General features: G+C 37.1%; 1 long non-coding RNA gene across 1 annotated transcript in view; it reads right to left on the bottom strand.

Annotated features, from left to right (window-relative positions):
* Window positions 1-9,552: 9,552 nt before the first annotated feature.
* The window catches only part of LOC307193476, a 291,931-nt gene continuing 279,342 nt past the window's right edge, over window positions 9,553-22,141 (bottom strand). The window contains exons 3-4 of the long non-coding RNA XR_013830333.1: window positions 12,787-12,871; window positions 9,553-9,866 (exon numbers count right to left, since the gene is read on the bottom strand). This is a non-coding gene — a long non-coding RNA (uncharacterized lncRNA). The remainder of the gene's footprint in view (window positions 9,867-12,786; window positions 12,872-22,141) is intronic.

Raw genomic sequence — 22,141 nt, 5'->3', positions numbered from 1 at the left:
CTGATGAATCAATATTAATACATTATTATTATTCAGTAAAGTCCATAGTTTACATTAGGGTTCTCTCTTCCTGTTGTACAGGTCTACGTACAATATGTGATGTCATGCACCCATTTCAGTATCACGCAGAAGAGTTTCACTATGCTAAAGATAAACAAATTCTGTGCTCCACCTATTTATCTCTCCTTCCCCCTGAACCTCTGGCAACCACTGATCTTTTTACTGTGTCCATAGTTTTGCCTTTTCCAGAATGTCGTATAGGTAGATACATTATGTAGCCTTTTCAAATCAATCTTCCTTTGACTAAATAAATTTATTGTCCTCCCAAGTGCTGGGTAAAGAAACTTTGGAATCATATTTAGCTATAACTCTTCCTCACCATCAACATAAAATGCGTTATTTGTTCTACCTAGGATACCTCCAAAATATTTACTGAATCTCTTTACTTGTGCTACTTCCTACCATAGTCCAAACCACTGGCACATCTCATGTGTACTAATACAACATTGTTCTAAGAGTCTTAAAAGTCTTCCTTGGGCTTCCCTGGTGGCACAGTTGTTGAGAGTCTGCCTGCCAATGCAGGGGACACGGGTTCGTGCCCTGGTCCGGGAAGATCCCACATGCCGCCGAGCGGCTGGGCCCGTGAGCCATGGCCGCTGAGCCTGTGTGTCCGGAGCCTGTGCTCCACAACGGGAGAGGCCACAGCAGTGAGAGGCCGGCACACCAAAAAAAAAAAAAAAAAAAAAAAGTCTTCCTTACTTAAACTTTGCTCTCTCTCCAATACATTCTCTACTAAGCATCCAGGAAACTCTTCCAGAAATGGAAAACAGATCTTGTCCTTTCTCTGATCAAAGTACTTATATGCTTCTATTTTAAGAGCTTCCATTTGCTCTTAAAATAGAAGGTGAAACCCACAACATGATCTACAAGCTCTTGCATAACATAGCTCCTCTCATTCTCTCCAGGCTCGCCTCTCACCAACTTTTCCTTTCTTCTCAACATGTCAACTTTCTTTTCTTGCAAGGTTAGCATTTTTCTTCTAACATTCGTCTTTCCTTAGGCCGATTGCTCTGTCTAGAACATTCTTTCCCATTCCAAAAAAGATCACTCCTTTAGAGAAGACTCAAATTAATTCTCCAAATTAAATCGGGCTCTTCTGGTATCCACTCCAATGGCACTATGTAGTATTCCTTCACAGCACTTACCACATTTTTGAAAATTTTAATTAATTGATTCTGGGACTCTAGGTATCTCGTGTATATTTAAATAATTCCAAAGTAAATTTCTTCTCCCAAAGTCTTCTTCTCAGCTCTGTCACCCTAGTACCATTTCCTTTCTCCAGAGATAATATTTTTCTAGCTCTTCCTGTATATCCTCTACATATATGCAAATATATGTATGTGTGTGTGCATATGTGTGTATTAGTGTCAGTCTTACCAACTATATTTTTAATTCCACATGGTCACATTTGTTTTGCTCAACTTTGTATCCCTTAAATACCTGTATAAAGATGTCCTCCATAAACAGCAATCGTGTGTGTTCGTGAAGCTTTTCTTAATAGATGTTTTAGGGGAGATAAGAAGAATAAATGACAATTAACTAAATGAGGATAGGGTAGAAGGAGATGTTATTGGTGAGGAAACATTAGATAATACACAAAGGCTGCACGTAAGTATTTTGAGAATGGGAATCGTGGGTTGGACTAAATCCAATGGAGAGTTAAGGGAGAGGTTGAGAGGTAAGCAGAGGTCAGATCCTGAATGACTCAATAAAATAGAAGTGAAATTATGCTAACATTCAGTTTAAATGGTCCCAATTAATCAGTTATTCATTATAATGATGCTTATTGCATGGCATGGTAGACATAATAAAATTCCAAATGAAAGTGGGAAACATGAAGGAAATTATGTCAGTGAGAGTTCTTTAAGTTTAAAAAAATAATAAAAGAAAACTGTATCCTCCTGCTAACATCATGCTAACATTTACAAATCCAATATTCTCAATGATGTTGGAAGGCAAAGTTGACACCATACAGACCTGTGAACCATGCCAATGCGGCTGACATAAAGAAATGAGGTAGAATTAATTTGCTTATTCATGGAAATTAACTGGAAGAAAATGGTGAAAATTATGTATCGAGAGCAAATTCAAAATTTATTTCATGTGAAAACTCAAAGACGAAGAGCAAGACTGAAAAGATTAATCTCCTTTTCTTTCAACTTCTGATTGACAAAAGAGATACATTCAGGATCAAAGCCAAAATAACCAGTGTCAGCCACCCTGTTGGTGCGGTTCCTTGATCGGCATTATCAGATTATAATCTTGGTGAATTGCATTTCACATTCATTTATTAAGTCTTAACAAGGACTCATTTTTTCACCATTCTTGAAACCCATCCACTTCCTTGTACCCATTATCAATACCTCCTTCCATGGTACTTTCCTGTCATAATTGGGACAAATGTCATGGTCCCCTAACTGCTCTAAACTCTCTAATTTCTAGTGATCTTTCTAAAGTGAAAATCTAATCGTCTCACTTTCTGCCTTAAAATTCTTCAATGGCTCTTTCTATTGCCATTGGGATATAGTTCAAACTCCCTGGCTTGCCTTTAAAATCCTTTTTTTTTTTTTTTTATTTTTTGCGGTACGCGGGCCTCTCACTGTTGTGGCCTCTCCCGTTGCGGAGCACAGCTCGGGACGTGCAGGCTCAGCGTCCATGGCTCACGGGCCCAGGCGCTCCGCGGCATGTGGGATCTTCCCGGACCGGGGCACGAACCTGTGTCGCCTGCATTGGCAGGCGGACTCTCAACCACTGCGCCACCAGGGAAGCCCTAAAATCCTTTTTGAATGAGTTTGAGCGCGTTTCTTCCAACCACTATGGAGAACAGTATGGAGGTTCCTTAAAAAACTAAAAGTAGGGTGGGGGTGGTGCTGTGATGAATTGGGCAATTGGGATTGACATGTATATACTGATGTGTATAAAATTGATGACTAATAAGAACCTACTGTATAAAAAAGTAAATAAAATAAAATTCAAAAAAACCCACAAAACACTAAAAATAGAGCTACCATATGATCCAGCAATCCCACTCTTGGGCATATATCTGGAGAAAATCATAATTCAAAAAGATACATTCACCCCAATGTTCATAGCAGTACCATTTATAACAGTCAGGACATGGAAGTAACCAAAATGTCCATCGACAGATGAACAGATAAAGAAGATGTGGTATATATACAATATATACAATGGAATATTACTCAGCCATAAAAAGAATGAAATAATGTCATTTGCAGCTACATGGATGGACCTAGAGATTATCATACTAAGTGAAGTCAGATAGAGCAAGACAAATGTATGTTATCGCTTACATGTGGAATCTAAAAAGATGATACAAATGAACTTATTTACAAAACAGAAACAGACTCACAGACATAGAAAACAAATTTATGGTTACCAGGGAGTAAAGGAAGGGGCGATAAATTGGAAGACTGGGATTGACATATACACACTACTATATATAAAATAGATAATCAACAAGGACCTGTTGTACAGCACAGGGAACTATACTCAATATTTTGTGATAAATTATATGGAAAAAGAATCTGGCCTCTTTACCCCTTTAGCCTCTCCTCTTGTTTCTCCTTCATTTCTTACCTTCTGCTTCAGCCAGTCAGCTCTACAACCAGTAAGTATATGCATATACTGTTTCCTCTGCCATTCACAGTATTTCCCATTTCCTTCCTTAAAGTAATATTTGCTCATTCTTCAGGATTTTGCTTAGATGAAGGCTTTCATCTTAGATGAAGGAGAACCCAGGGCTGTTATTCCTCCTTCGTATTTCCAAGACACTCGTCAATGTCCATTCATTTTTCTCTTCTGACTTCTCACTATTCTACTAAGAGCTCCCTGAAAGTAGATACCCTGCCTTATCTATCTGTGTGGTTTGGAGATGTATCTTAATGCCTGACAGATATTAGGTTTCTTAGTATTAACTAAATAATAATATAAGAATAATTCTAGCAACTACAACAAGTTGAGCACCTAATTTGTGCCAGTACTTTGCCAAACACTCTATAATTTTTTTCTAATTCCATCCTCAAAGAAGTTTTATGAACTAAATATTATCCTTTGTTCTTTAGGAGAGAAAACTTACGTTCATAGAATTGACATGAGGAAAAATGCCAAAATGTGCAATTTTGACTGTGAGGTGCCAAACACATTCCATAAGAAGTCCTATATGCCATGTTCACTGCCACCTACTCAAATACTGTGTAAGCAAATAATATGTGTTCAAATAATATGATTCATCCTATTAGCAATTTTCTAATTTTTTCTTTTTGAAACATTTTGGCCCCATAGTTCCACAAATTTTCAAGAAATACAATAGGAAAATGTACTATTTATTCTTGCATGTTTTGCATGTTGAGGGATTGGGGCCAAAATTAGTGAATTGATAATGTATGTCCTTGACAATTGATTTGTCTGAACCACATTTATAAATTTGTCTGAATCACATTATAAAGGATAATGTATGTCCTTGACAATTGATTTGTCTGAACCACATTTGTCTGAACAAATACATAAATTAACTTTTATTTCAACAGATGACCAGATATAACCCTTCGAAAACATTACCATCTCATTTTTCATATATATTATGTTTCTTTAATTCATTTCTTTTTCTCCAAACCCATTATTTTCTATTACCATCTACTTCCATAGTGCTTACTGCTATGGCTCTGTGTTATTTTTGTACTTCTCTGTATTAACTGATAGACCTACCACATATTTCAGAAAATTAACTTGAGGCTTAGAGGTCATTTCTATTCTATGAATCTATATTTAATTTTTTTAATCTACCAGTTAAAGAGAAAACACCCATCATTCTGAAAATACTGATTTAGGGAAGAAAATTTGAAAAGTAAACTTTTTGGAGTAAGAGCACAAACCACATCCTAAAACACTTTTCAAAGTTTGGAGGAGACAGCTGCATTTCATTCATGACTCTTGAAAAAAAAAATGCGGTTTTCAAGAGGTAGAAAATAGATTTCTGAAGTCTCCATTCACAAATAATCATTACTCACTCTAAACCTTCAAGAAGCTGTAAAATCTAAATTGTACTAAATTTCATATCAGGTCTCATAATTCTTCTCATTCCTGTATTTTCTCCTTTTGTTTTCTCCTTCTTTCAGTTCCTCAGAACTTCGATTTGATTTCTCACAAACATCAGAATGATGTAGGAGAAGGGAGACAACTTTCAAATCAATTTAGGACACTTACTTCGAATCCTATGAGTAATTTATAGTGCCAAAGGCAGATTATTTGGCGAGTCTTTGCCCCAGAATTAATAACAAAAATAGTATCAATAATGACATCGATCATTTGTTGAGTTCCTTCTATGAACCATTTAGTGTATTAAAAGTTTTATGTACATTACTCCATTTAGTTCTCTGACACACACATAAAACATAGGAGATAAATGCTATTAAAATTATCCTGATTTTTCAGATGAGGAAACTAAGTATCTCACCCAAGTTCAAAGAGACAGCGAGGGTGGAGATGGGATTCAAAACCATGTTAACAGACCCTAAAACTGTTCTTAACCAAGGCCAGAATGGTTAGGATGTCTTATCTAATACTTTCAGGAGGATTCCTGTCCTAAGATTCCCTTTTATTTTGCAAATGTCTTAGATGGTTCTAAAAATAATAAATGTATGACCAAGAATCCTAGTGAACTCTAGATTAGAAATCTTTGAAAGTAAAAAGTAAAAGAGGGGGAATCACCCCTCTTTTGGCAACATCCAGTGCTTACCTGCTCACTGATTTAAAATCCTGTTCCACTTGTGAGAGAGTGTCTAACATTTTTATAGTATCCTAACTAGGGCTGGACCAGGGCAAGACAAGCAAAGACCCTAGGGAGCAAAACTTAAGGAGGCACTCAACTCTCATTGTGGTGCAAGGAGAGGGTCTGCACCTGAGCACTTCCTTAAATTTTACTCCCTGGCCCCTCACTTCTCTCACCCTGATCCCACTTTCCTCTTAGCAATTTTAATTTAAAATCTGGATTTGCCTACCTACGTTGAAAGACCCAAATGGAATTTGGCTTGCTACTACTGACCAATGGAAATAGTTTATTATTTACTAAGAACTTATTTTTCTTTTTCAGAATATGTCTTAGGTACGCACAGAAGTCTCTGGATCTTCACCAAAACATATTATGTTCTAAAATGTTTTGGGGAAAATAAAATTGATAGTTATCTTGGTATCAAAAGAGTGACTGATAGATCATGTACACATTAATTAGCCAAGTTGGGGATGAACTGCCCTAGAATCTGCTCTGTTCCATGCAGAGTGCTAATTACTGACACCCTATTCTATAAAGTTCCTTCATACATGTTGGACTACACCCTGCAGGCCTGCAAGCCTTGTAGGTGCCCAGCCTTGAGACTGAAGAAAGAGCCCAGAGACAGCAACAGAGACATCAATGGGTTTTTGGATAGGGGATGTTACACAAAGGGTCCTGGGGTGACATCACATTGTGCGTGGCAGAAAGCAAGCAGGCATTGGAACAATCTTCCCAACTTGGGGGAGAAAGAGGCTACCATTTATAGGGGGAATTGACTTCAAGTGGGCTCATCAGTTACCAGGGCCTAATTAAGCCCTATACTTGAGAGGACTAGATAATCATGTGAGTGAAGCAGGGACTGGTCCAGCAGGGGATGCGCAGAGAACAAGAGAACAGCCATCTTGAATGGCCTGAACCTACAATATAATAAAATTTTATGACAATAATAAAAATGGGACATGTTTGGAGGGCATAGGATTTTGTTTTATATTTTTAATGTAAAAGCATCTTCATGACCAGAGGTCCTCTAGAGATACCTTTAAAATAAAAAAGTGTTTTACTGCAATTTTCCAAATTGGAAAGTGGAGGTGAGAGAGATAATGGGACTTTCATGAGTGTAGCCCAATCAGGACCCAACAAAGGTTTTCTCTCTTCATGTGCATTTTGTGGGTCTTAAATCATTAATTTAATGATTTAAACATTTTCCCATCTCAGAATTTCAAACTAGTGAAAAAATGTGCCTGGAAAATTCTACTCATTCAGAACCTTTTGAATTCTTTAGATTTCCTGGATTTTAATCAATAGAACAAAATGATCTGGATAGATTGATATCTGTCCCTGAAAACTGTACCAGCACAACTAGCTTGGCCAGATAATTCACAAAAAACACAAAGCATTTCTTTGCCTTGTTATGCAAATCTTCCCTATGCTTATCATCTGTTAGGGTGAGGGTTTTGAACCAGTCTGGAAAAAGAAACTAGAGACAAGAGGCAAATATCAGCTTTGAAGAAGGTGATGTTAGTTGGGAAAACATGGCTTGAACCTGTGGCCAATGTGTAATTCCTACTAATCAATGAACTTGATTTCTATTAACTTAATGCACCTGGTTTTTCATGCCTCCCTGAATCCCATCCTTTGGTAGTGCCCATCCACAATGATTCTAGGCTTGGACATGTGACTTATTTTGGCCATTGGGACAGAACCAAAGTTGGTACAAGGGGCTAGTAAGTGGTTCTTGTTTCAATAAATAATAATAATAATGATAAGTGGTTGTTGTTTCAAGTTGCTTAAATTGCAGGTAGTTTCTTATACAGTGATAGCTGTTACCCTATGCTTTCCTCTGAATTAAACTTACCTCTCAATCATGGTCAGAGAAGCTAGAAAACTGCATAGTGGCGTCTCCTTTCCCCTTTCTTACTCTTGAAAGGGCAAGGAATAGCCAGAGAAGTTTATCACAAGGAAGGAAGAAAGAACTAAGAATAGAATTTGTACAGCCCATAGGTTGCCAGTCTTAAAGAGATAACTGCATGTAGGTCAGGGCACATGTAGGTATTAGCTGTTAAAGCAGTAACCTCGCCCAATAGAGAAATGTTACTTTAATGGATGTCAGACTCTTAGCAAATTCCTAAGCAGAAAAATCACCTTACATCAGGAAATGTCAGAGAGAGTGGATAGTTTGAGCTTCATTTCCAGGAGTGTCTTACCTAGAACTACAAAAATATAAGAAGGGTGAAATTTCTACTTGATGAATTAGCGTCGATATGGAAGAGGGAGAGATTATGCCATCTTTCCAACACCAACACCACAATCAATTTATTGAGCACTTTCTGTGTGCAAAGCAGTCGTGTATGCTAGGAGTCCAGCAGATAGTCTGACACTTGCTCATCATTTCACATACTTATTAGGCCTTACAATGGCCTGAAGTGGGAATTATAATACCTATTTACATAGGGGAAGAAATGAAGTCTCAGCAGGTTTTTAATAATCAATTCATGAATACTAAGGTAGTAAATGCAAGAAGCAGACTTGAATCAAGTGTTCTTATGGGACCATCCAGCCTTCTGCTTTATACTCTACTAGATAAATATAAGTCAAGAGCCCATGTACTCAAGGATTTTACAATGGTGTGTGTGTGTGTGTGTGTGTGTGTGTGTGTGTATGTTTCTATACTAGGTGCTGATGGAGAATGGATACGGGAGATGTTTCTTTTGGTTTAAAAGAGAAAGCTTTTGGAGAAATTAAGATATGCACTGAGATCATAAGCCCAAGCTAGAGACTGCACACCTGTACTTCACAGTATTTACCTGAACTTCTTATTGTGTGGAGACCACACACTTGTCTGGTACTCATTGCCCTTTCCTTACAGTTTCTGATCTCATCACTTATTACACACAGGTTTTCACCCTCAAATGACTTCCTTTTCCTTCAGGCTCTTTTCTCTTATCAAAAATTCTACTGCTTCCTCTTCTACAATTGTCTGAATAAATAACCTGCCAGTTTATAATCCAAACTTACACATCGCCAACTGCCTTTCTTTTTTTGTTCGAAAGGAAGCATTCAGAATGCTGATGAAGAGAGTTTGCTGAAAGGCCAGTGACCTGCATTTTTTGAGCAGAACAACAATCATAATGTGCCAAAGGCACAAAAAACGTGAGTGTTTTTTGGCTGTACATCATGATAGAGGTGCCACTTCTTCTGCCTTATTTCAAGTTGTTCTGTCTAAACTGGACATTCAACACAGTCAATGAAGCGATGAAAATAAAGCTAAGAGGATGAGCAATTTCCTTTGATAGATGTCATCAGGGTCACATACAACACTGGAACAAACTAAATCATTCTGACTAGGAATGCATCTTGGACAGTCATGCAGATTGGGCAAAACCCAGTCAATATATTCTTCTTAAATTAATATCCTTCAAAGACCTAAAACGTTCTCGCTCTAACACTGAATCATAGGTATTCCCTATGTTATCATTTGGTAATGAAAGAAATTGAAAGAAAATATAAGCATAAAATTCTTTTTGGCATCTTTATATTTTAAAAATGAAAAGTATTTTAATATACACAAATGTTACATAGTTATCATTATTTAAATAGGCTGATCAATGTCTTATTTTGTTTTGTTTTATTCATTTAGTTTGTTTGGCCATGAGCACTCCACAAATATATGAAAATATTTTCTCACCCATTCTATCCCTACTCATTCCCTGCTACCAAAAGTAGGAGACCATGGAAGGCACCCTACATTCAGAGCCCTTAAAGTCTAGGGTTAAAGAGCACAAAGGTACTGATCTCAATAAGAAATGCAGGGCTGAGAAATGGGAACTGGAAATAGAAAGGGGAGAGTGGAGTAACAAAAAGGAAAGTTGACAATACTAAAGGCAAAATTTGCCACCTAGACACTAAATAAAAGGTAGAGATTTTTTAGTCTAAAATCATTGACTTGTAAGCCTGGAATTGCCACTTCTTACCTTTGTGATTTCTGGCAAGTTGTAGACCATTTCTAAGTCCTAATTTCCTGGAAATGAAATAGGGATAATATTACGCACTTCATAGAACTATTGTCTTCATGCATGAAATGGGATTACAATGTGCAAAGCATCTAGTTACTGTTGGCTTTTGATAGGCACTAATAAGTGGTAATTCTAATTCTTATTGTCTTTATTACCAATTTTCTCAGGAGCAGTTGGAGGGAGTAATGTGACTCAGTACTTTTCAATCATTTCTCTATGAGTCATTGTTACTGCATAACAAGCAACTACAAAATCTTCTCGGCGTGCCACTATTGACACATTTCTTGCTCACAAGAATGCAGCGTGCATGGGGTGTTTCTTCTGGGTACTGCCATGGCTGGCATGGCTGTGATTTATAATTCAGTTGGCTACAATGGCTCTGTTCCAGGAATCCCTCACTCCTGGCCAGTGGGCCAGCTGGGCATGCTCTTCTCATGGAGGAAACAGGAGAGGATATGCCCAACTATGCAAACAATTTTCAAAAACCTATTTGCAGCATGACTACTAATATCCTTGGCTAAAGCAAGCTATATGGCTTAGCTAACCACGGAACAGGAAAGTATGCTTTCTTGTGGGAAAAAGTGAAAAGTTATGTGGCAAAGACTGTCAATAAGGGTGGGGTGAGATGGAGAAATTGAGACAAATAATCCAACCTTTAACAATATCCTAGACTCAGGAGAAGACATATGGAGATAAAAGGTCAATCCCTTCTCCCTTAGGCCCACACTTGAGAAGCAAAATGGAATCCAATATCTGATGCTAAAGTCAAATGAGCAAAATGCATTAATATTTTTGATTAGAATTATGGAAACAATTTTAAAGGAAGATTTAATGCAATAAGAAAAGCCCATGAAAATAGTTCTGTTGCTAAGATTATTTCCTTGAGATATAAAAGGAAACAGAAACCAGTCAGGCACTTTATTCTATTATTTATAGAGTTATTTGCCCAATAAAGATTTATTGAACACCTACTATGTGCCAGACAACTTACTGCATCAATAGCTAATTATACATTAGAAGGAGGTTGCAATGATAAATGAAAAATGTAAACTTCAGTGAAGTAGGAGAATTAAGATATGCAAAGTTAAGAATAATGCAAGGTGGAAACTGAAAAATGACATAAGAATGGTATTGGGAAAAACAAATACCGTATGCTAACACATATATATGGAAATTTTTTTAAAAATGGTTTTGAAGAACATAGGGGCAGGACAGGAATAAAGACGCAGACGTAGAGAATGGACTTGAAGACACGGGGATGGGGAAGGGTACACTGGGACGAAGTGAGAGAGTGGCATGGACATATATACACTACCATATGTAAAACAGCTAGCTAGTGGGAAGCAGCCACATAACACAGGGAGATCAGCTTGGTGCTTTGTGACCACCTAGAGGGGTGGGATAGGGAGGGTGGGAGGGAGATGCAAGAGGCAGGAGATATGGGGATATATGTATGTGTATAGCTGATTCACTTTGTTATAAAGCAGAAACTAACACACCATTGTAAAGCAATTATACTCCAATAAATATGTTAAAAAAAAATGGTACTGGGAGAAGGAACAATTATTTCCAACTAAGAAGATACAAACACACATTAAACAAATCGTTTTTTAAAAATCTATGAATGTTGATATAAAAATCAATTAAACATGAAAAAGACTGATTGAAATTTACTTGATTTTGTGTCCAAATCTGATGTTATAATGTAATTTCTTGATATATGTTTCTAAGTAATCAGTTAAGATTAGGACTTCAAGCTTTGTAAATAAAAAGCAAATCTGGCCTGTGAGAAATGAGCTGCTTTTAATGCAATGCTATAAAGGAAAAAAAAAATCAGAACAGAACTTAAATGGTTACCAGTGAGAAGAGATTTGCATAAGTCATCTGATTCAGTATAGCTATTATCTCTAAGCCATTATCTCCTGCCTGCCAGTAATAATTTTATTTGGTTGGATAATCACACACAAGCCCATGTTTTAGATGAATATTTTTCATTTTACCTAATAAGGAACTGGAGAGAAAATTTATTTTTGTCCAATGAAAAGCACTTAGAAAAACATTATAACTTTGTTTTCATATGGTTAATCTTAGTAAAATAGACAGAAAATTGTGTATTTGATTTAGTGTTATTTCACTATTAGAAATTGACCAAACCATGACAGATTGGATTCCATGCTAAGAATTATTTGCCATTTTCTACAAACTTATTTTGTTTTTGTTTTTAATTCTGATATACAGGCTCACGCATGGTAAATTTTTTAGCTACAAGGTAAAATAGTGAAGCTGAGCACACTGTGCTTTTCAGTTCTCTTCAAAAATTTTTTGTCTTAAAAAATAAAACTTCCTGAGTTCAATTTAAGTAGGTGTTATGACAGCTAAAGATAATTTCTATAAAGGGAAGAATAGTTCTTAACTTTTCAAACACAATTGCATGGTTAAATTAAATGAACCTCTTGAAAAAAAGAGTATGAAAATACTTGCATTGGAAATTTAAATATAATTCTGATACTCCTGAGTATAACCTTTCAAATTAAACATTTCAATGTCCTTGAATCATAACATTCATGCATTCCCAAACAGATTTCTATAAATGAAATCATATTTTCCCAGTGAGCTATATAATTATTTTAGCTTCATTTGAAATTACCTAGCATTATCAGTGATTTTCAACATTTTGGTTAAAAATATTTCTCCCGTCATTCTGCTATTCATTGGCAATGTCTGGTTAAGCTGTTTTGTGCAAAAACGTAAACTGACTGGAAATCGTGATCACTTTTATACATATGAGTATTTTCTTGACCATTCAGAACTAATTTCTATTCCCCGCTGGTCTCATTCTTTGGAATAAATCATCAACTTCTATGGTCACTAATCCCTATGTAGTCACATTTATTAATATCTTTTATTCTTATTTTAAAATGTTACCTTCACTGTTTATTGGCCATATTCTCTGCTTCAGTACTTGTGTTAGCCCTGGTTCTCAGTTGCCATCAACAGAAGGTGGCTCTGCCTGAAATAATGAGAATAGCAACTTATTAAATAGACTTTGGGTAGCTCAGAGAAATATTAGGAAGGCCAGAGAAGTATGTTTAAGGTTAAGCAGCCATAAAATCACCTAGATCATACTACAGATCATATTTGGTCAGAAAACTGTTGTAACCAGAGAGAGAGAGAGAGAGAAAGAGAGATTACAGAGATAGATAGAGATAGAGAGAGAGGATAGAGGAGGAAGAAGAGGTGAAGGGAAAAGGAGGAGGAAAGATATTTTCTCATCGTTTTCTTTTTTGGGCCACCCCTTAAATGTCAAAACTATGGCTGTGACTTTGCTGCAGGACAGTCTGGGAAAGGAGGCATGTAGCATTCCCAACTCTTCTTGTTGTAACTGAATTCTCCCCTACCAAGCCTCAGAAGTTGGAGATTTTCTCATATGTAGAAGAAAGTTCAAATCCTGGGAGGCCAAAATGAACAGCATCCACACCCTACAGCTCTACTGTAATATTTCATAAATTGTGGAAGCCTAATGTTACGTGAGTTTACAACAACAATGTAATAGCAAAATTATACATGTGGTTATAATGTAACAAAACGAAAAGAAACAAATAAATAGAACAGGAAGAAAATTGTGACATATCATACCCCACTTTGGAGATTCGTAATACCTACAAGCATTAAAAAGTATCCTAAAATTCTTACAATGAAGACAATATGAAATAAAATTAAACCCAGGATTTTCTAAGCTTAGAATTATTTTTTTTAACTGCTCTGTTAGTAGACACTGTTAGGTGTCTATTTAATATCCATTTCTACCCCCACCATCCTTCTTCCTAACCTTAATTTTGTCCAGGTATCCACCATCTTCCTATGAACTTGTTCAGGAAAAGTCAAATTTATCCCAGGCCTGGGCATGTGTCCAATTTGACTAAGATAACCATGGGCATGTGATACAATTCTACCCAATGAGATGTACATGGAAGTTGGCTAGAGTTTTGGGAAATTTTTCTTCAATCTTACAAATAATTACAAATAATAACTGGACCCTTTATTTTATGAACTTTGCCATGTTTAGATGTGATGCCTTTAATTGTTGTAGCCATCTTGCAACCACAAAGGGGTCCAGCCTGAGGACAAAATCTGTACAAAAAGCAAGGCAGACCCAAGAACAGCAAGGAAGTAGTGCCAACATCTGTGTCCAAGCACACCTAGAGTTATTTCTCATTACGTTACATGATATATTTTATTTTTTAAGCTTTTCAAAAGCACCCCAAATGAAGTATGTTGAACATCTTGAAAATGTTCCACATAACATCCTTTGCAAGCTGTTGCTGTATAAACTTCTGAACGATAAGCCTTGTTCCAGACGCTACCTTCTTAGTATTTTTTCCCTATAATTTTCAAACAGAATATTCCCCTTCATGCATCATGCTTGATAGTCTACATGTTATTTGAATGTATAGTTGTAACTTATTAACCAGGCAAATAAAAACATTTTTGAAGTCTGCTATGTTTGTTTCTCTTCTTGCACAAATGTGGATAAAACAGCAAATACTGTGCTCAATTCCTTCACTCAAGAAACAGTGTCTAGCATTAACCTTAGCATGTGGAAGATTACATTGTTTAAATCTTAAACTGAGGTCTGATTATGCTATTTGAATATGCCTAGGGGTAGATGATATTGAAGCTACAAACTCGTGCATGGAGGGAAAGAATTCACACACATTATCTGACACTTCACTTACACACTGTAAAAGCTATCTCAGAATGTGCTACCCCTCCTTAGTTCTACTTACTTCCTTGGTTATACTGTCAACCCTGCGTTGTCTGGGACCCCAATAATGGTTTGAGAACTAACTGTGGTTTACAATAAAAAAAAGGTGTATTTGTAAAAACAAGTATTAAAGGATTAAGAATCAAAGGCATCAGTTTTTTGCAACAACACAGTAATCAACAGATGTGGTGTCTTTTGCAATATGAGAGCATCCTCTGGCTCACCATTCCCACACACAGCCTGCCAGACTAGTGCCCTTCCCTCTGCCAGGGACTTCTGTGGCTGCCATATCCTTCAGCTTTGTAAGGGCCAGGGAGCTCGCCATAGATAGAAATCCAACCCAGTAGTTAGGACTGTGAGGGTGGGGAAATTAGCCAAAGAGGAGAGAGCAGAGAAAGGGAACAAGCAGGCGGCAGGGACTGCTCCAACCCCCAACAAACCTGCAACTCTACTTTATTCTAACATTAAAGAAATTATAGTTAGAGAGGAAGGGAGGGAGGGAATGATGGAAGAAGAGAGGATGGGAGGGAGGAAGGGAACGTGATAGAGACAGGGTTAAAGAGAGAGAGAGGAAGTCAGTCATTTTCAACTAATAGATTCTTGTTGAAGTGAGTGTTCTTAAAATTCTGGATTTCATTTTTTCTTTTATTCAAGCATTTCTAAATTGTGGATGCAAATGATTCCATCTTAAATCCATTCAGCATTATTTAAAAAAATAGTATATGAATTTATTTGTACATTCCTTCATTCCCATGACCCCAATTGACGGTCCTCAGAATGAAACTGCTACTAATTTATATTTCCCTGCTGTATCCCCCAGGTTTTCAGCACAGAATTTGATCCTAGTTCCATGGTCATTATAGAGACATATGATGTTATAGAACTATATATAACTATATGTTATAGAAATATATATATATATATATATATATATATATATATATATATAGTCCTTACATTTGTCATACAACCAATTTATAATGAGGTTTCCATCTCTGAGACAGTGAAGCTTGATGGACATTTTGTGAATTTGGAATTTTTGTTCTCTGTCCTTTCATTTTATTCTTTCATTCCTTCACTCATTCACCCCTTCATTGTGCAAACATTTACTTAAATGGAATTAAGAATGCTTTCTTCTTTTTCAAGTTTGGAAGTTTCTATGAGAAACCTGAGTGAGTACATTTAATGACATACTGTGGATCTCCTCATACTAAGGTAATGCTCGGAACCCTTGTCACGTCTCTCAGAATTCCAGATACTTGTGCACATGAACCATTTGAGGAGTTAATGGGCTGGGATGCTGCAAACCTCAACAGGCACTCAGGATTTAATTTATCTTGGTCATAGGTCCTTTACTGAATCCTTTCTAGGTGTAGGAGGCTGAGTTGTACTAGCAATGCTCAACACCCATCTCCAGCTGAAGCATCTCCCACATTTCACCCAACAACTCCAGCACTGAGAAAATGAGTGACTCTTTGTGGGAGGTTGCTGTGTAGGATGTGATCCCCAACTCCAGGTATTCATGCTGCTGCTTGAGTATGGGCTGCATCTAGTGATTGACTCCTAATGAAGAGAATACAGCAGAAGTGACAAGATGTTTTTAATACTTCTACTGTGTGTTGGATACTCAATACTTATTTATTTACTAGCTGCAAGCATGTACAGTTAGTTAACACTACAATGACACTCATATTGCAATATTAATGTATCAAATCAATATGTTAAAACCCCTAAATTTACACTATGTCCTATGTCAATCACGTTCTCAATTAAAAAAGAGTGACAGGGACTTCCCTGGTGTTCTAGTGGTTAAGACACGGTGCTTCCACTGCAGGGGGCACGGGTCTGATCCCTGGTCAGGGAACTAAGATCTTGCAAGCCCCATGGCACGGCCAAAAAACAGAAAAAAAAAAAATAGTGACAAGATGTTACTTTTGAGATTAGGATACAAAAAACTGTCACTTGATTTGCTCACCCTCTCTAGCGCCCTCATCGGCTCCCTTTTATGAAGTCCAGCTGCCGTGCTGTGAGCTGCCCCATGGAGAGTCCCATGTGGTAAGAAACTTAGGGCCAAGAGTCTGCTAGGAACTGAATCTGCCACCAGCTATGTGAGTGAACCTAAAAACAGATCCACTTCAGCTGAGCTTAAAGAGGATCACAGTCCTGCTTGGCATCTTGATTGTAGCCTTGTGAGACACCTTGAGCCAGAGGACCCAGTTAAGCTACACCTGGATTCCTGAACCAGAAAGACTGTGCGTGCTAAATGTGTGTTGTTCTAAGCTGCCAAATTTGGGGGTAACTGCTATGCAGAGACATATGGCTGATACATGTAACTAACACTAATTCTCAAAAACAGAATATATATATGTAATTACAAAAATAATTATATATAATATGAATACATAATATAAAGAAGTGTGTGTGTGTGCACTTAGCTGACTGCATCATTTTTTTTTTATAGTGTTGTGGAGGAAAAAAGTTTTTCTTTACCCTTTTAGGTTCTTCTGGCTGGTCTAAGAATTCAATTGACATAGATTAACAGGAGGGAAAAAACAGATTTAATTATGTATGTAGAGGGGCTCCAAAGGAATATGAGGCCCACAGAGAGTCAGGCAGCTGAAGCTCATATGCAATCCTGAGCTAAGAAGAGGGGAGTAGGGGGTCTAAGATTTCAAAGGAGAGGAAGACAGTTCACAGGGAGATGGGAAGAGGAAATGTTTGGTAAACACAGGTTTGCCATGCCATGCAGAAAAAGACTCTCTGGTGTAAAAAAAGTTACCTTTGGTAATTCTCTTCCTGGTACAGGCTTCTTATCTAAATTCTTTTAGGCAGTTAAGAGTGAGATAAAAAGCTATGCCCAGGTCTTTTTTGACTTTGATTGTCTTTAGCTCAAAATAATCCACATGCCAAAATGGCTCATTCTGGGGAGACTCTTTCTGAATCCTCTCCATAGGCCCATCTTCCTTATTAGATGGAGGGAATGAGATATTTTTGGTGCCATAATACAAACTGTCTGGCACATACTACACACTTAAAATATTTGAGAAGATAGGTTCTATTTCCTTCTGAACCCTGGAACCTCATTAAATCTAGTAAGGCATACCCTCCAAAAACTGGCTGTATATACAACTAACTTTTCTAGAGTGTTGTCTACTTTAAGAGACCAGTAACAGTAACGGTTAAGAGTTTGGATCAAGCCAGACAGATCTGAGTCTCCAGGCTTGCTCCACTGTCATACTAGCCCTAAGCCATGGGCAGGTCACTCACTCTTCTTGCAATACTGTTCCTCATCTGTGAAATAGTATTATTTCTACTATTTCGTAACAGAATCAGAATAATTGCCTCACTGGATTTTTGGAAGGGTTAAATGAGAAGAAGGGGAACAACATTATGCCTGGCACAAAAGAAATACTTAGTGTTAACAACGGTCATGGTAGCTTTTAAAAAAGTTTTATATACATTATGTCTTTTAATCATTAGAATAATCACTTGACAGACGTTGCTTGACCTGATTTCATTACATAAAAAATCAGGACAGTTAAGTGATTCATTCAACCTCATGTTCCCTGAGGGATTACTTTGGAGTCAAACTGCTTCAGCTAAATGAGGTGGTGAATACATAGGGCATACCTGGCCCCAAATGTGCCCTCAACAAATGTTAGCTGGTATTACTGAGGTGTCAGACAAAATCTAGGCTTCTGGACTCGAAGTTTCATGACTTCCTACAACATAGGCCCACTTCCATCTACTCCTTGTGTTTCCTCATTTTCCAGATGTCAACTCTACAAATGACAGTAAGAAAACTAAGACACAGAAATAAGGGTAAGGACCACTGATGCAAAGAGCTGCTTTTTCAGAAGAGTCTGGAGACATTCTTCAATAAAATGCACTCTGAAAATATCCAAGCCTTGATTTCTTCAGCAGAAGTAGATGTTTTAGCCATATGTGATAGTCTCATTAGTTTGTATCACCTAATTGTATTTGTTTGCATTACTAGAAAAAAATGTATTTATTGGGAATAAACAAGATTTAGGGGGATGAGAAATGAGGAGGACTTAAAAAGAGATGATTCAAAGCAAAAAGGGGAATCTATTTACTACATTCATTGGTGGATATATTGTATTCACAGTTACTGGGAGGAATGCTTTATAATTTTAAAACCCTACACTCAAAATTTTAAAAACAAAAAATGCAGGCATACTTCGGTATGGAAACAATTGTTGCACTGTAGCCATCATAAATCCTTTCTGGATGAAAACAATACAAATCAATTCGTAAAATAAACACTGGTTGTATCAAATATTGTTTTGAAGTAATTATGGTAAAAATTTCATTGAAACATTAATCACATTTAAAACTCATTGTGTTGTGTGCTTACTTACACTATCCAAATACCCCGCGTCTCTCCCCTCTCTTCTAACCAAGAGAAAATCTGCCCACATCCCATATTAAAGGCTGGATATGTGATCGTTAGGGTTAAAGGTAGGATTGCGATTCAGTTCTTAAGAACATCAAACTATCCTTTTATTATGTATGTGGTTTTCTGCATATATTTTATCTGATATCAATAAAAAGAAAAATACCTCTCTATTACTAAAGATTGGAGACTAAAGATGATGTCATTATTCTAAACTCTTTAGAGCTACTATCTCATTATTTCTTTTAAGAATCCTGTGAGACAAGTATTATTATTCCCCATTTTGCAGAAGAACGAACTGAGGCACAGAGAGGTTAGGCCATTTGCTCAGGTGCACGACTAATACATGGTGAACCCAGGATTTGAACCTAGGCCATATGAATCCCAGAGCCCACGTTCTTTACCTGTCATGGTCTATGACATCTGATTCAAATTATTTTCAACACCGTAGAATTTTCTAGTCTGAGACTTAGAGGCAAGAATTGAAGAAGTCAGCCTGGTGAAGGTCTCTGCAGACCTGTTCAGTGGTAGGAAAATTCCTCTACCACCTACAACCTGTGGAAATGGGCATGGCAGTAAAACACTGCTCCTTCCCCACCTCAAGCCTCCCAGAGCTGGAGAGCATAGCATCAGGTTGTGGATGCCCCAGTTCTCAATATTTTATGCCACAAGAGTGGCAGAAAAGGATAGTTATCAACAAAGCATGAATTCACAGGAAGAAAGCCACATACGGAAAATGAACAGCAACTTCTATCATAAGATTTTTCTCCAGATGTTTAAAAATCTAAGTGTAAAAGAAATTGAGTTTTGCTGGTAAAGAGTGATGAGAGGCTGTTGTCTAAGCTGCCATTGCAAGGCTCATAAAGTGACATTATCTTTCCCATGGAGAGCCGGAGCCCAGGAGCAGTGGCAGATGACTTGTGCAGAGGAGACAGGCGTGAGTGACAGGATAGTTTCCCAAACCATCAGTGTCCTTCAGCTACACTCCTGTTCTCAGCCCCCAGGAAGCTCTGGCAAAGCACAGAATAAAAAGATATTTTCTTGAAAGCGTATGATAAATTATGTCAGACTGTGAATTAAGACACTGTAAGGAAGCCAAAGCCTGAGCTGCATAGACTTAGGTGTAGATGAGGAAAGAATAAAGGCTTGATTATGGTTTCTGTTTTCTTTCAACTATCAGTCAACACATTTCTTCATGTGAATTTCATTCTCATATTATGCCTGGTAGTTGATTTCAATTTAGCATTAATAAACCTGGCAGCCAGATATAATATCATATTGTCTTAATGTGTTCTTTATATTCAGACTTTTATTTATTTTCTTGGGTGGTTGGGCTGCGGATGGAGTATTAAATTGAGAAAAGACCATTTTAGGCAACACTTCCTACATCTTAGAAAATATGAGAGATGTTTTTGCAGTTGTTAGAATAAACATTTCCAATGTCTGTTATTCTAAAATATATTAGACACATAAAAAGAAATCTCCATTTTAAAAAACTTAACTAGTTTGGTATTTTTCTTAATCAGCAAATAGTTACTGTGTACTTGTTTTACTTTTTCCTTTCTGATTTGGATTACTTTATTTTTCTTGTCTAATAGAGTTGACTAAGACTTACAGAACTATGTTGAATAGCACTGGTGAGTGAAGGGACCCTTGTCTTGTTTGTGACCTTAGAGAAAAAGATTTTAACCTTTCACCATTGAGTATGATGTTAGCCGTGGTTCTGTCATATATGTTCTTTATTATGTTGAGGTTTATTCCTTTTACACCTAGGTTGCTGCGAGTTTCTATCAGGAAAAGATGCTGTATTTTTTCATATGCTTTGTCTGCATCTATTGAGATTATCACATGATTTTTGTCTTTCGTTCTATTAATGTGGCACATCACATTTATTGATTTGCATATGTTGAACTATCCTTGCTTCCCAAGGATGAATCCCACTTGATCATAGTGTATGATTCTTTTAATGTGCTTTTGAATTTGGTTCTCTATTGTTTTATTAAGATTTTTTGCATGTATGTGCTTCAGGGCTATTGATCTATATTTTTCTTTTCTTGTAGCGTCCTTATCCGGCTTTAGTATCAGGGTAATCCTGACCTATAAAATGAGTTTAGGAGTGTTCTATTTTTTGGAAGAGTTTGGGAAGGCTTGGGTTCAGTTTTTCTTTAAATATTTGGTATAATTCACCTGTGATACCGTCTGGTCCTGGACTTTTCTTTGTTAGGAGGTTTCTGATTACTGATTCAATCTTTCTACTTGTTACTTGTCTGCTCAGATTTTATTTTATTCCTTCCTCCACACCTGGCAGGTTGTGTGTTTCTAGGAATCTTTCCATTTCTTCTACGTTTTTCAATTTGTTAGTGTATAACTGTTCATAGTAGTCTCATATACTCCTTTGTATTTCTGTGGTAACTGTTGTAACGTCTTCTCTTTCATTTCTAAAGATGTCTGGCATCTTCAGATGCAAAGAACTGTAGAGTGAAACAGGTAAAATCTGTAGGAGGTCCATGGTAGCTGTGCTGGCTGTTGGTTCCTTCAGTGGCATAAGCTTCTGGGGTTTTCTGTAGAGCAGATCACAAGGAACTATGGTCACTCCTGCCACATAGTTGATTTGGTAACCTCTGCTGTTCATCCTGTTCCTAGCTGTCTTTATATGTCTCAGCTTTGCCAGTCTCTGGATGGGAAACCAGGTCCGTCAGTTTCCTTCTGGTTGAATTTTAGACTTTAGCTCTATATTTTGAGAACCTGTAAAGCAAACTATTCCTTAAATCTCATTTACTCTCTCAGCCATGCATTATGTATATTTGTATCTGTGTGTATCTAACCACCATCTCTGACCACCATAGGATCTGGCACAGTGCTAAAGACAGACAAATGCCAGTTAATGACTACTAAAGAAGTACATGCATTTATAGAGAAGAACCAGGTACATTTTTCCAGTTAGGGACACTAAATTGTGTAATGAGCACATACCTTGGGCTGTGACTCATGGACCTGGGGATTTGCTAGACAGAGTGGGATTTTCTGGTGACTGTTTCTAATCTCTGATTTCCCTCATTTTTAACACCTCTATTTTTGGTCTTTGTTGCTGTTTTGAA

This window comes from Stenella coeruleoalba (genome assembly GCF_951394435.1).
Source record: "Stenella coeruleoalba genome assembly, chromosome: 10".
NCBI lineage: Eukaryota > Metazoa > Chordata > Mammalia > Artiodactyla > Delphinidae > Stenella > Stenella coeruleoalba.
The sequence above is the reverse complement of the archived record's forward strand: the minus strand, read 5'-3'. Positions and strand labels throughout refer to the sequence as shown.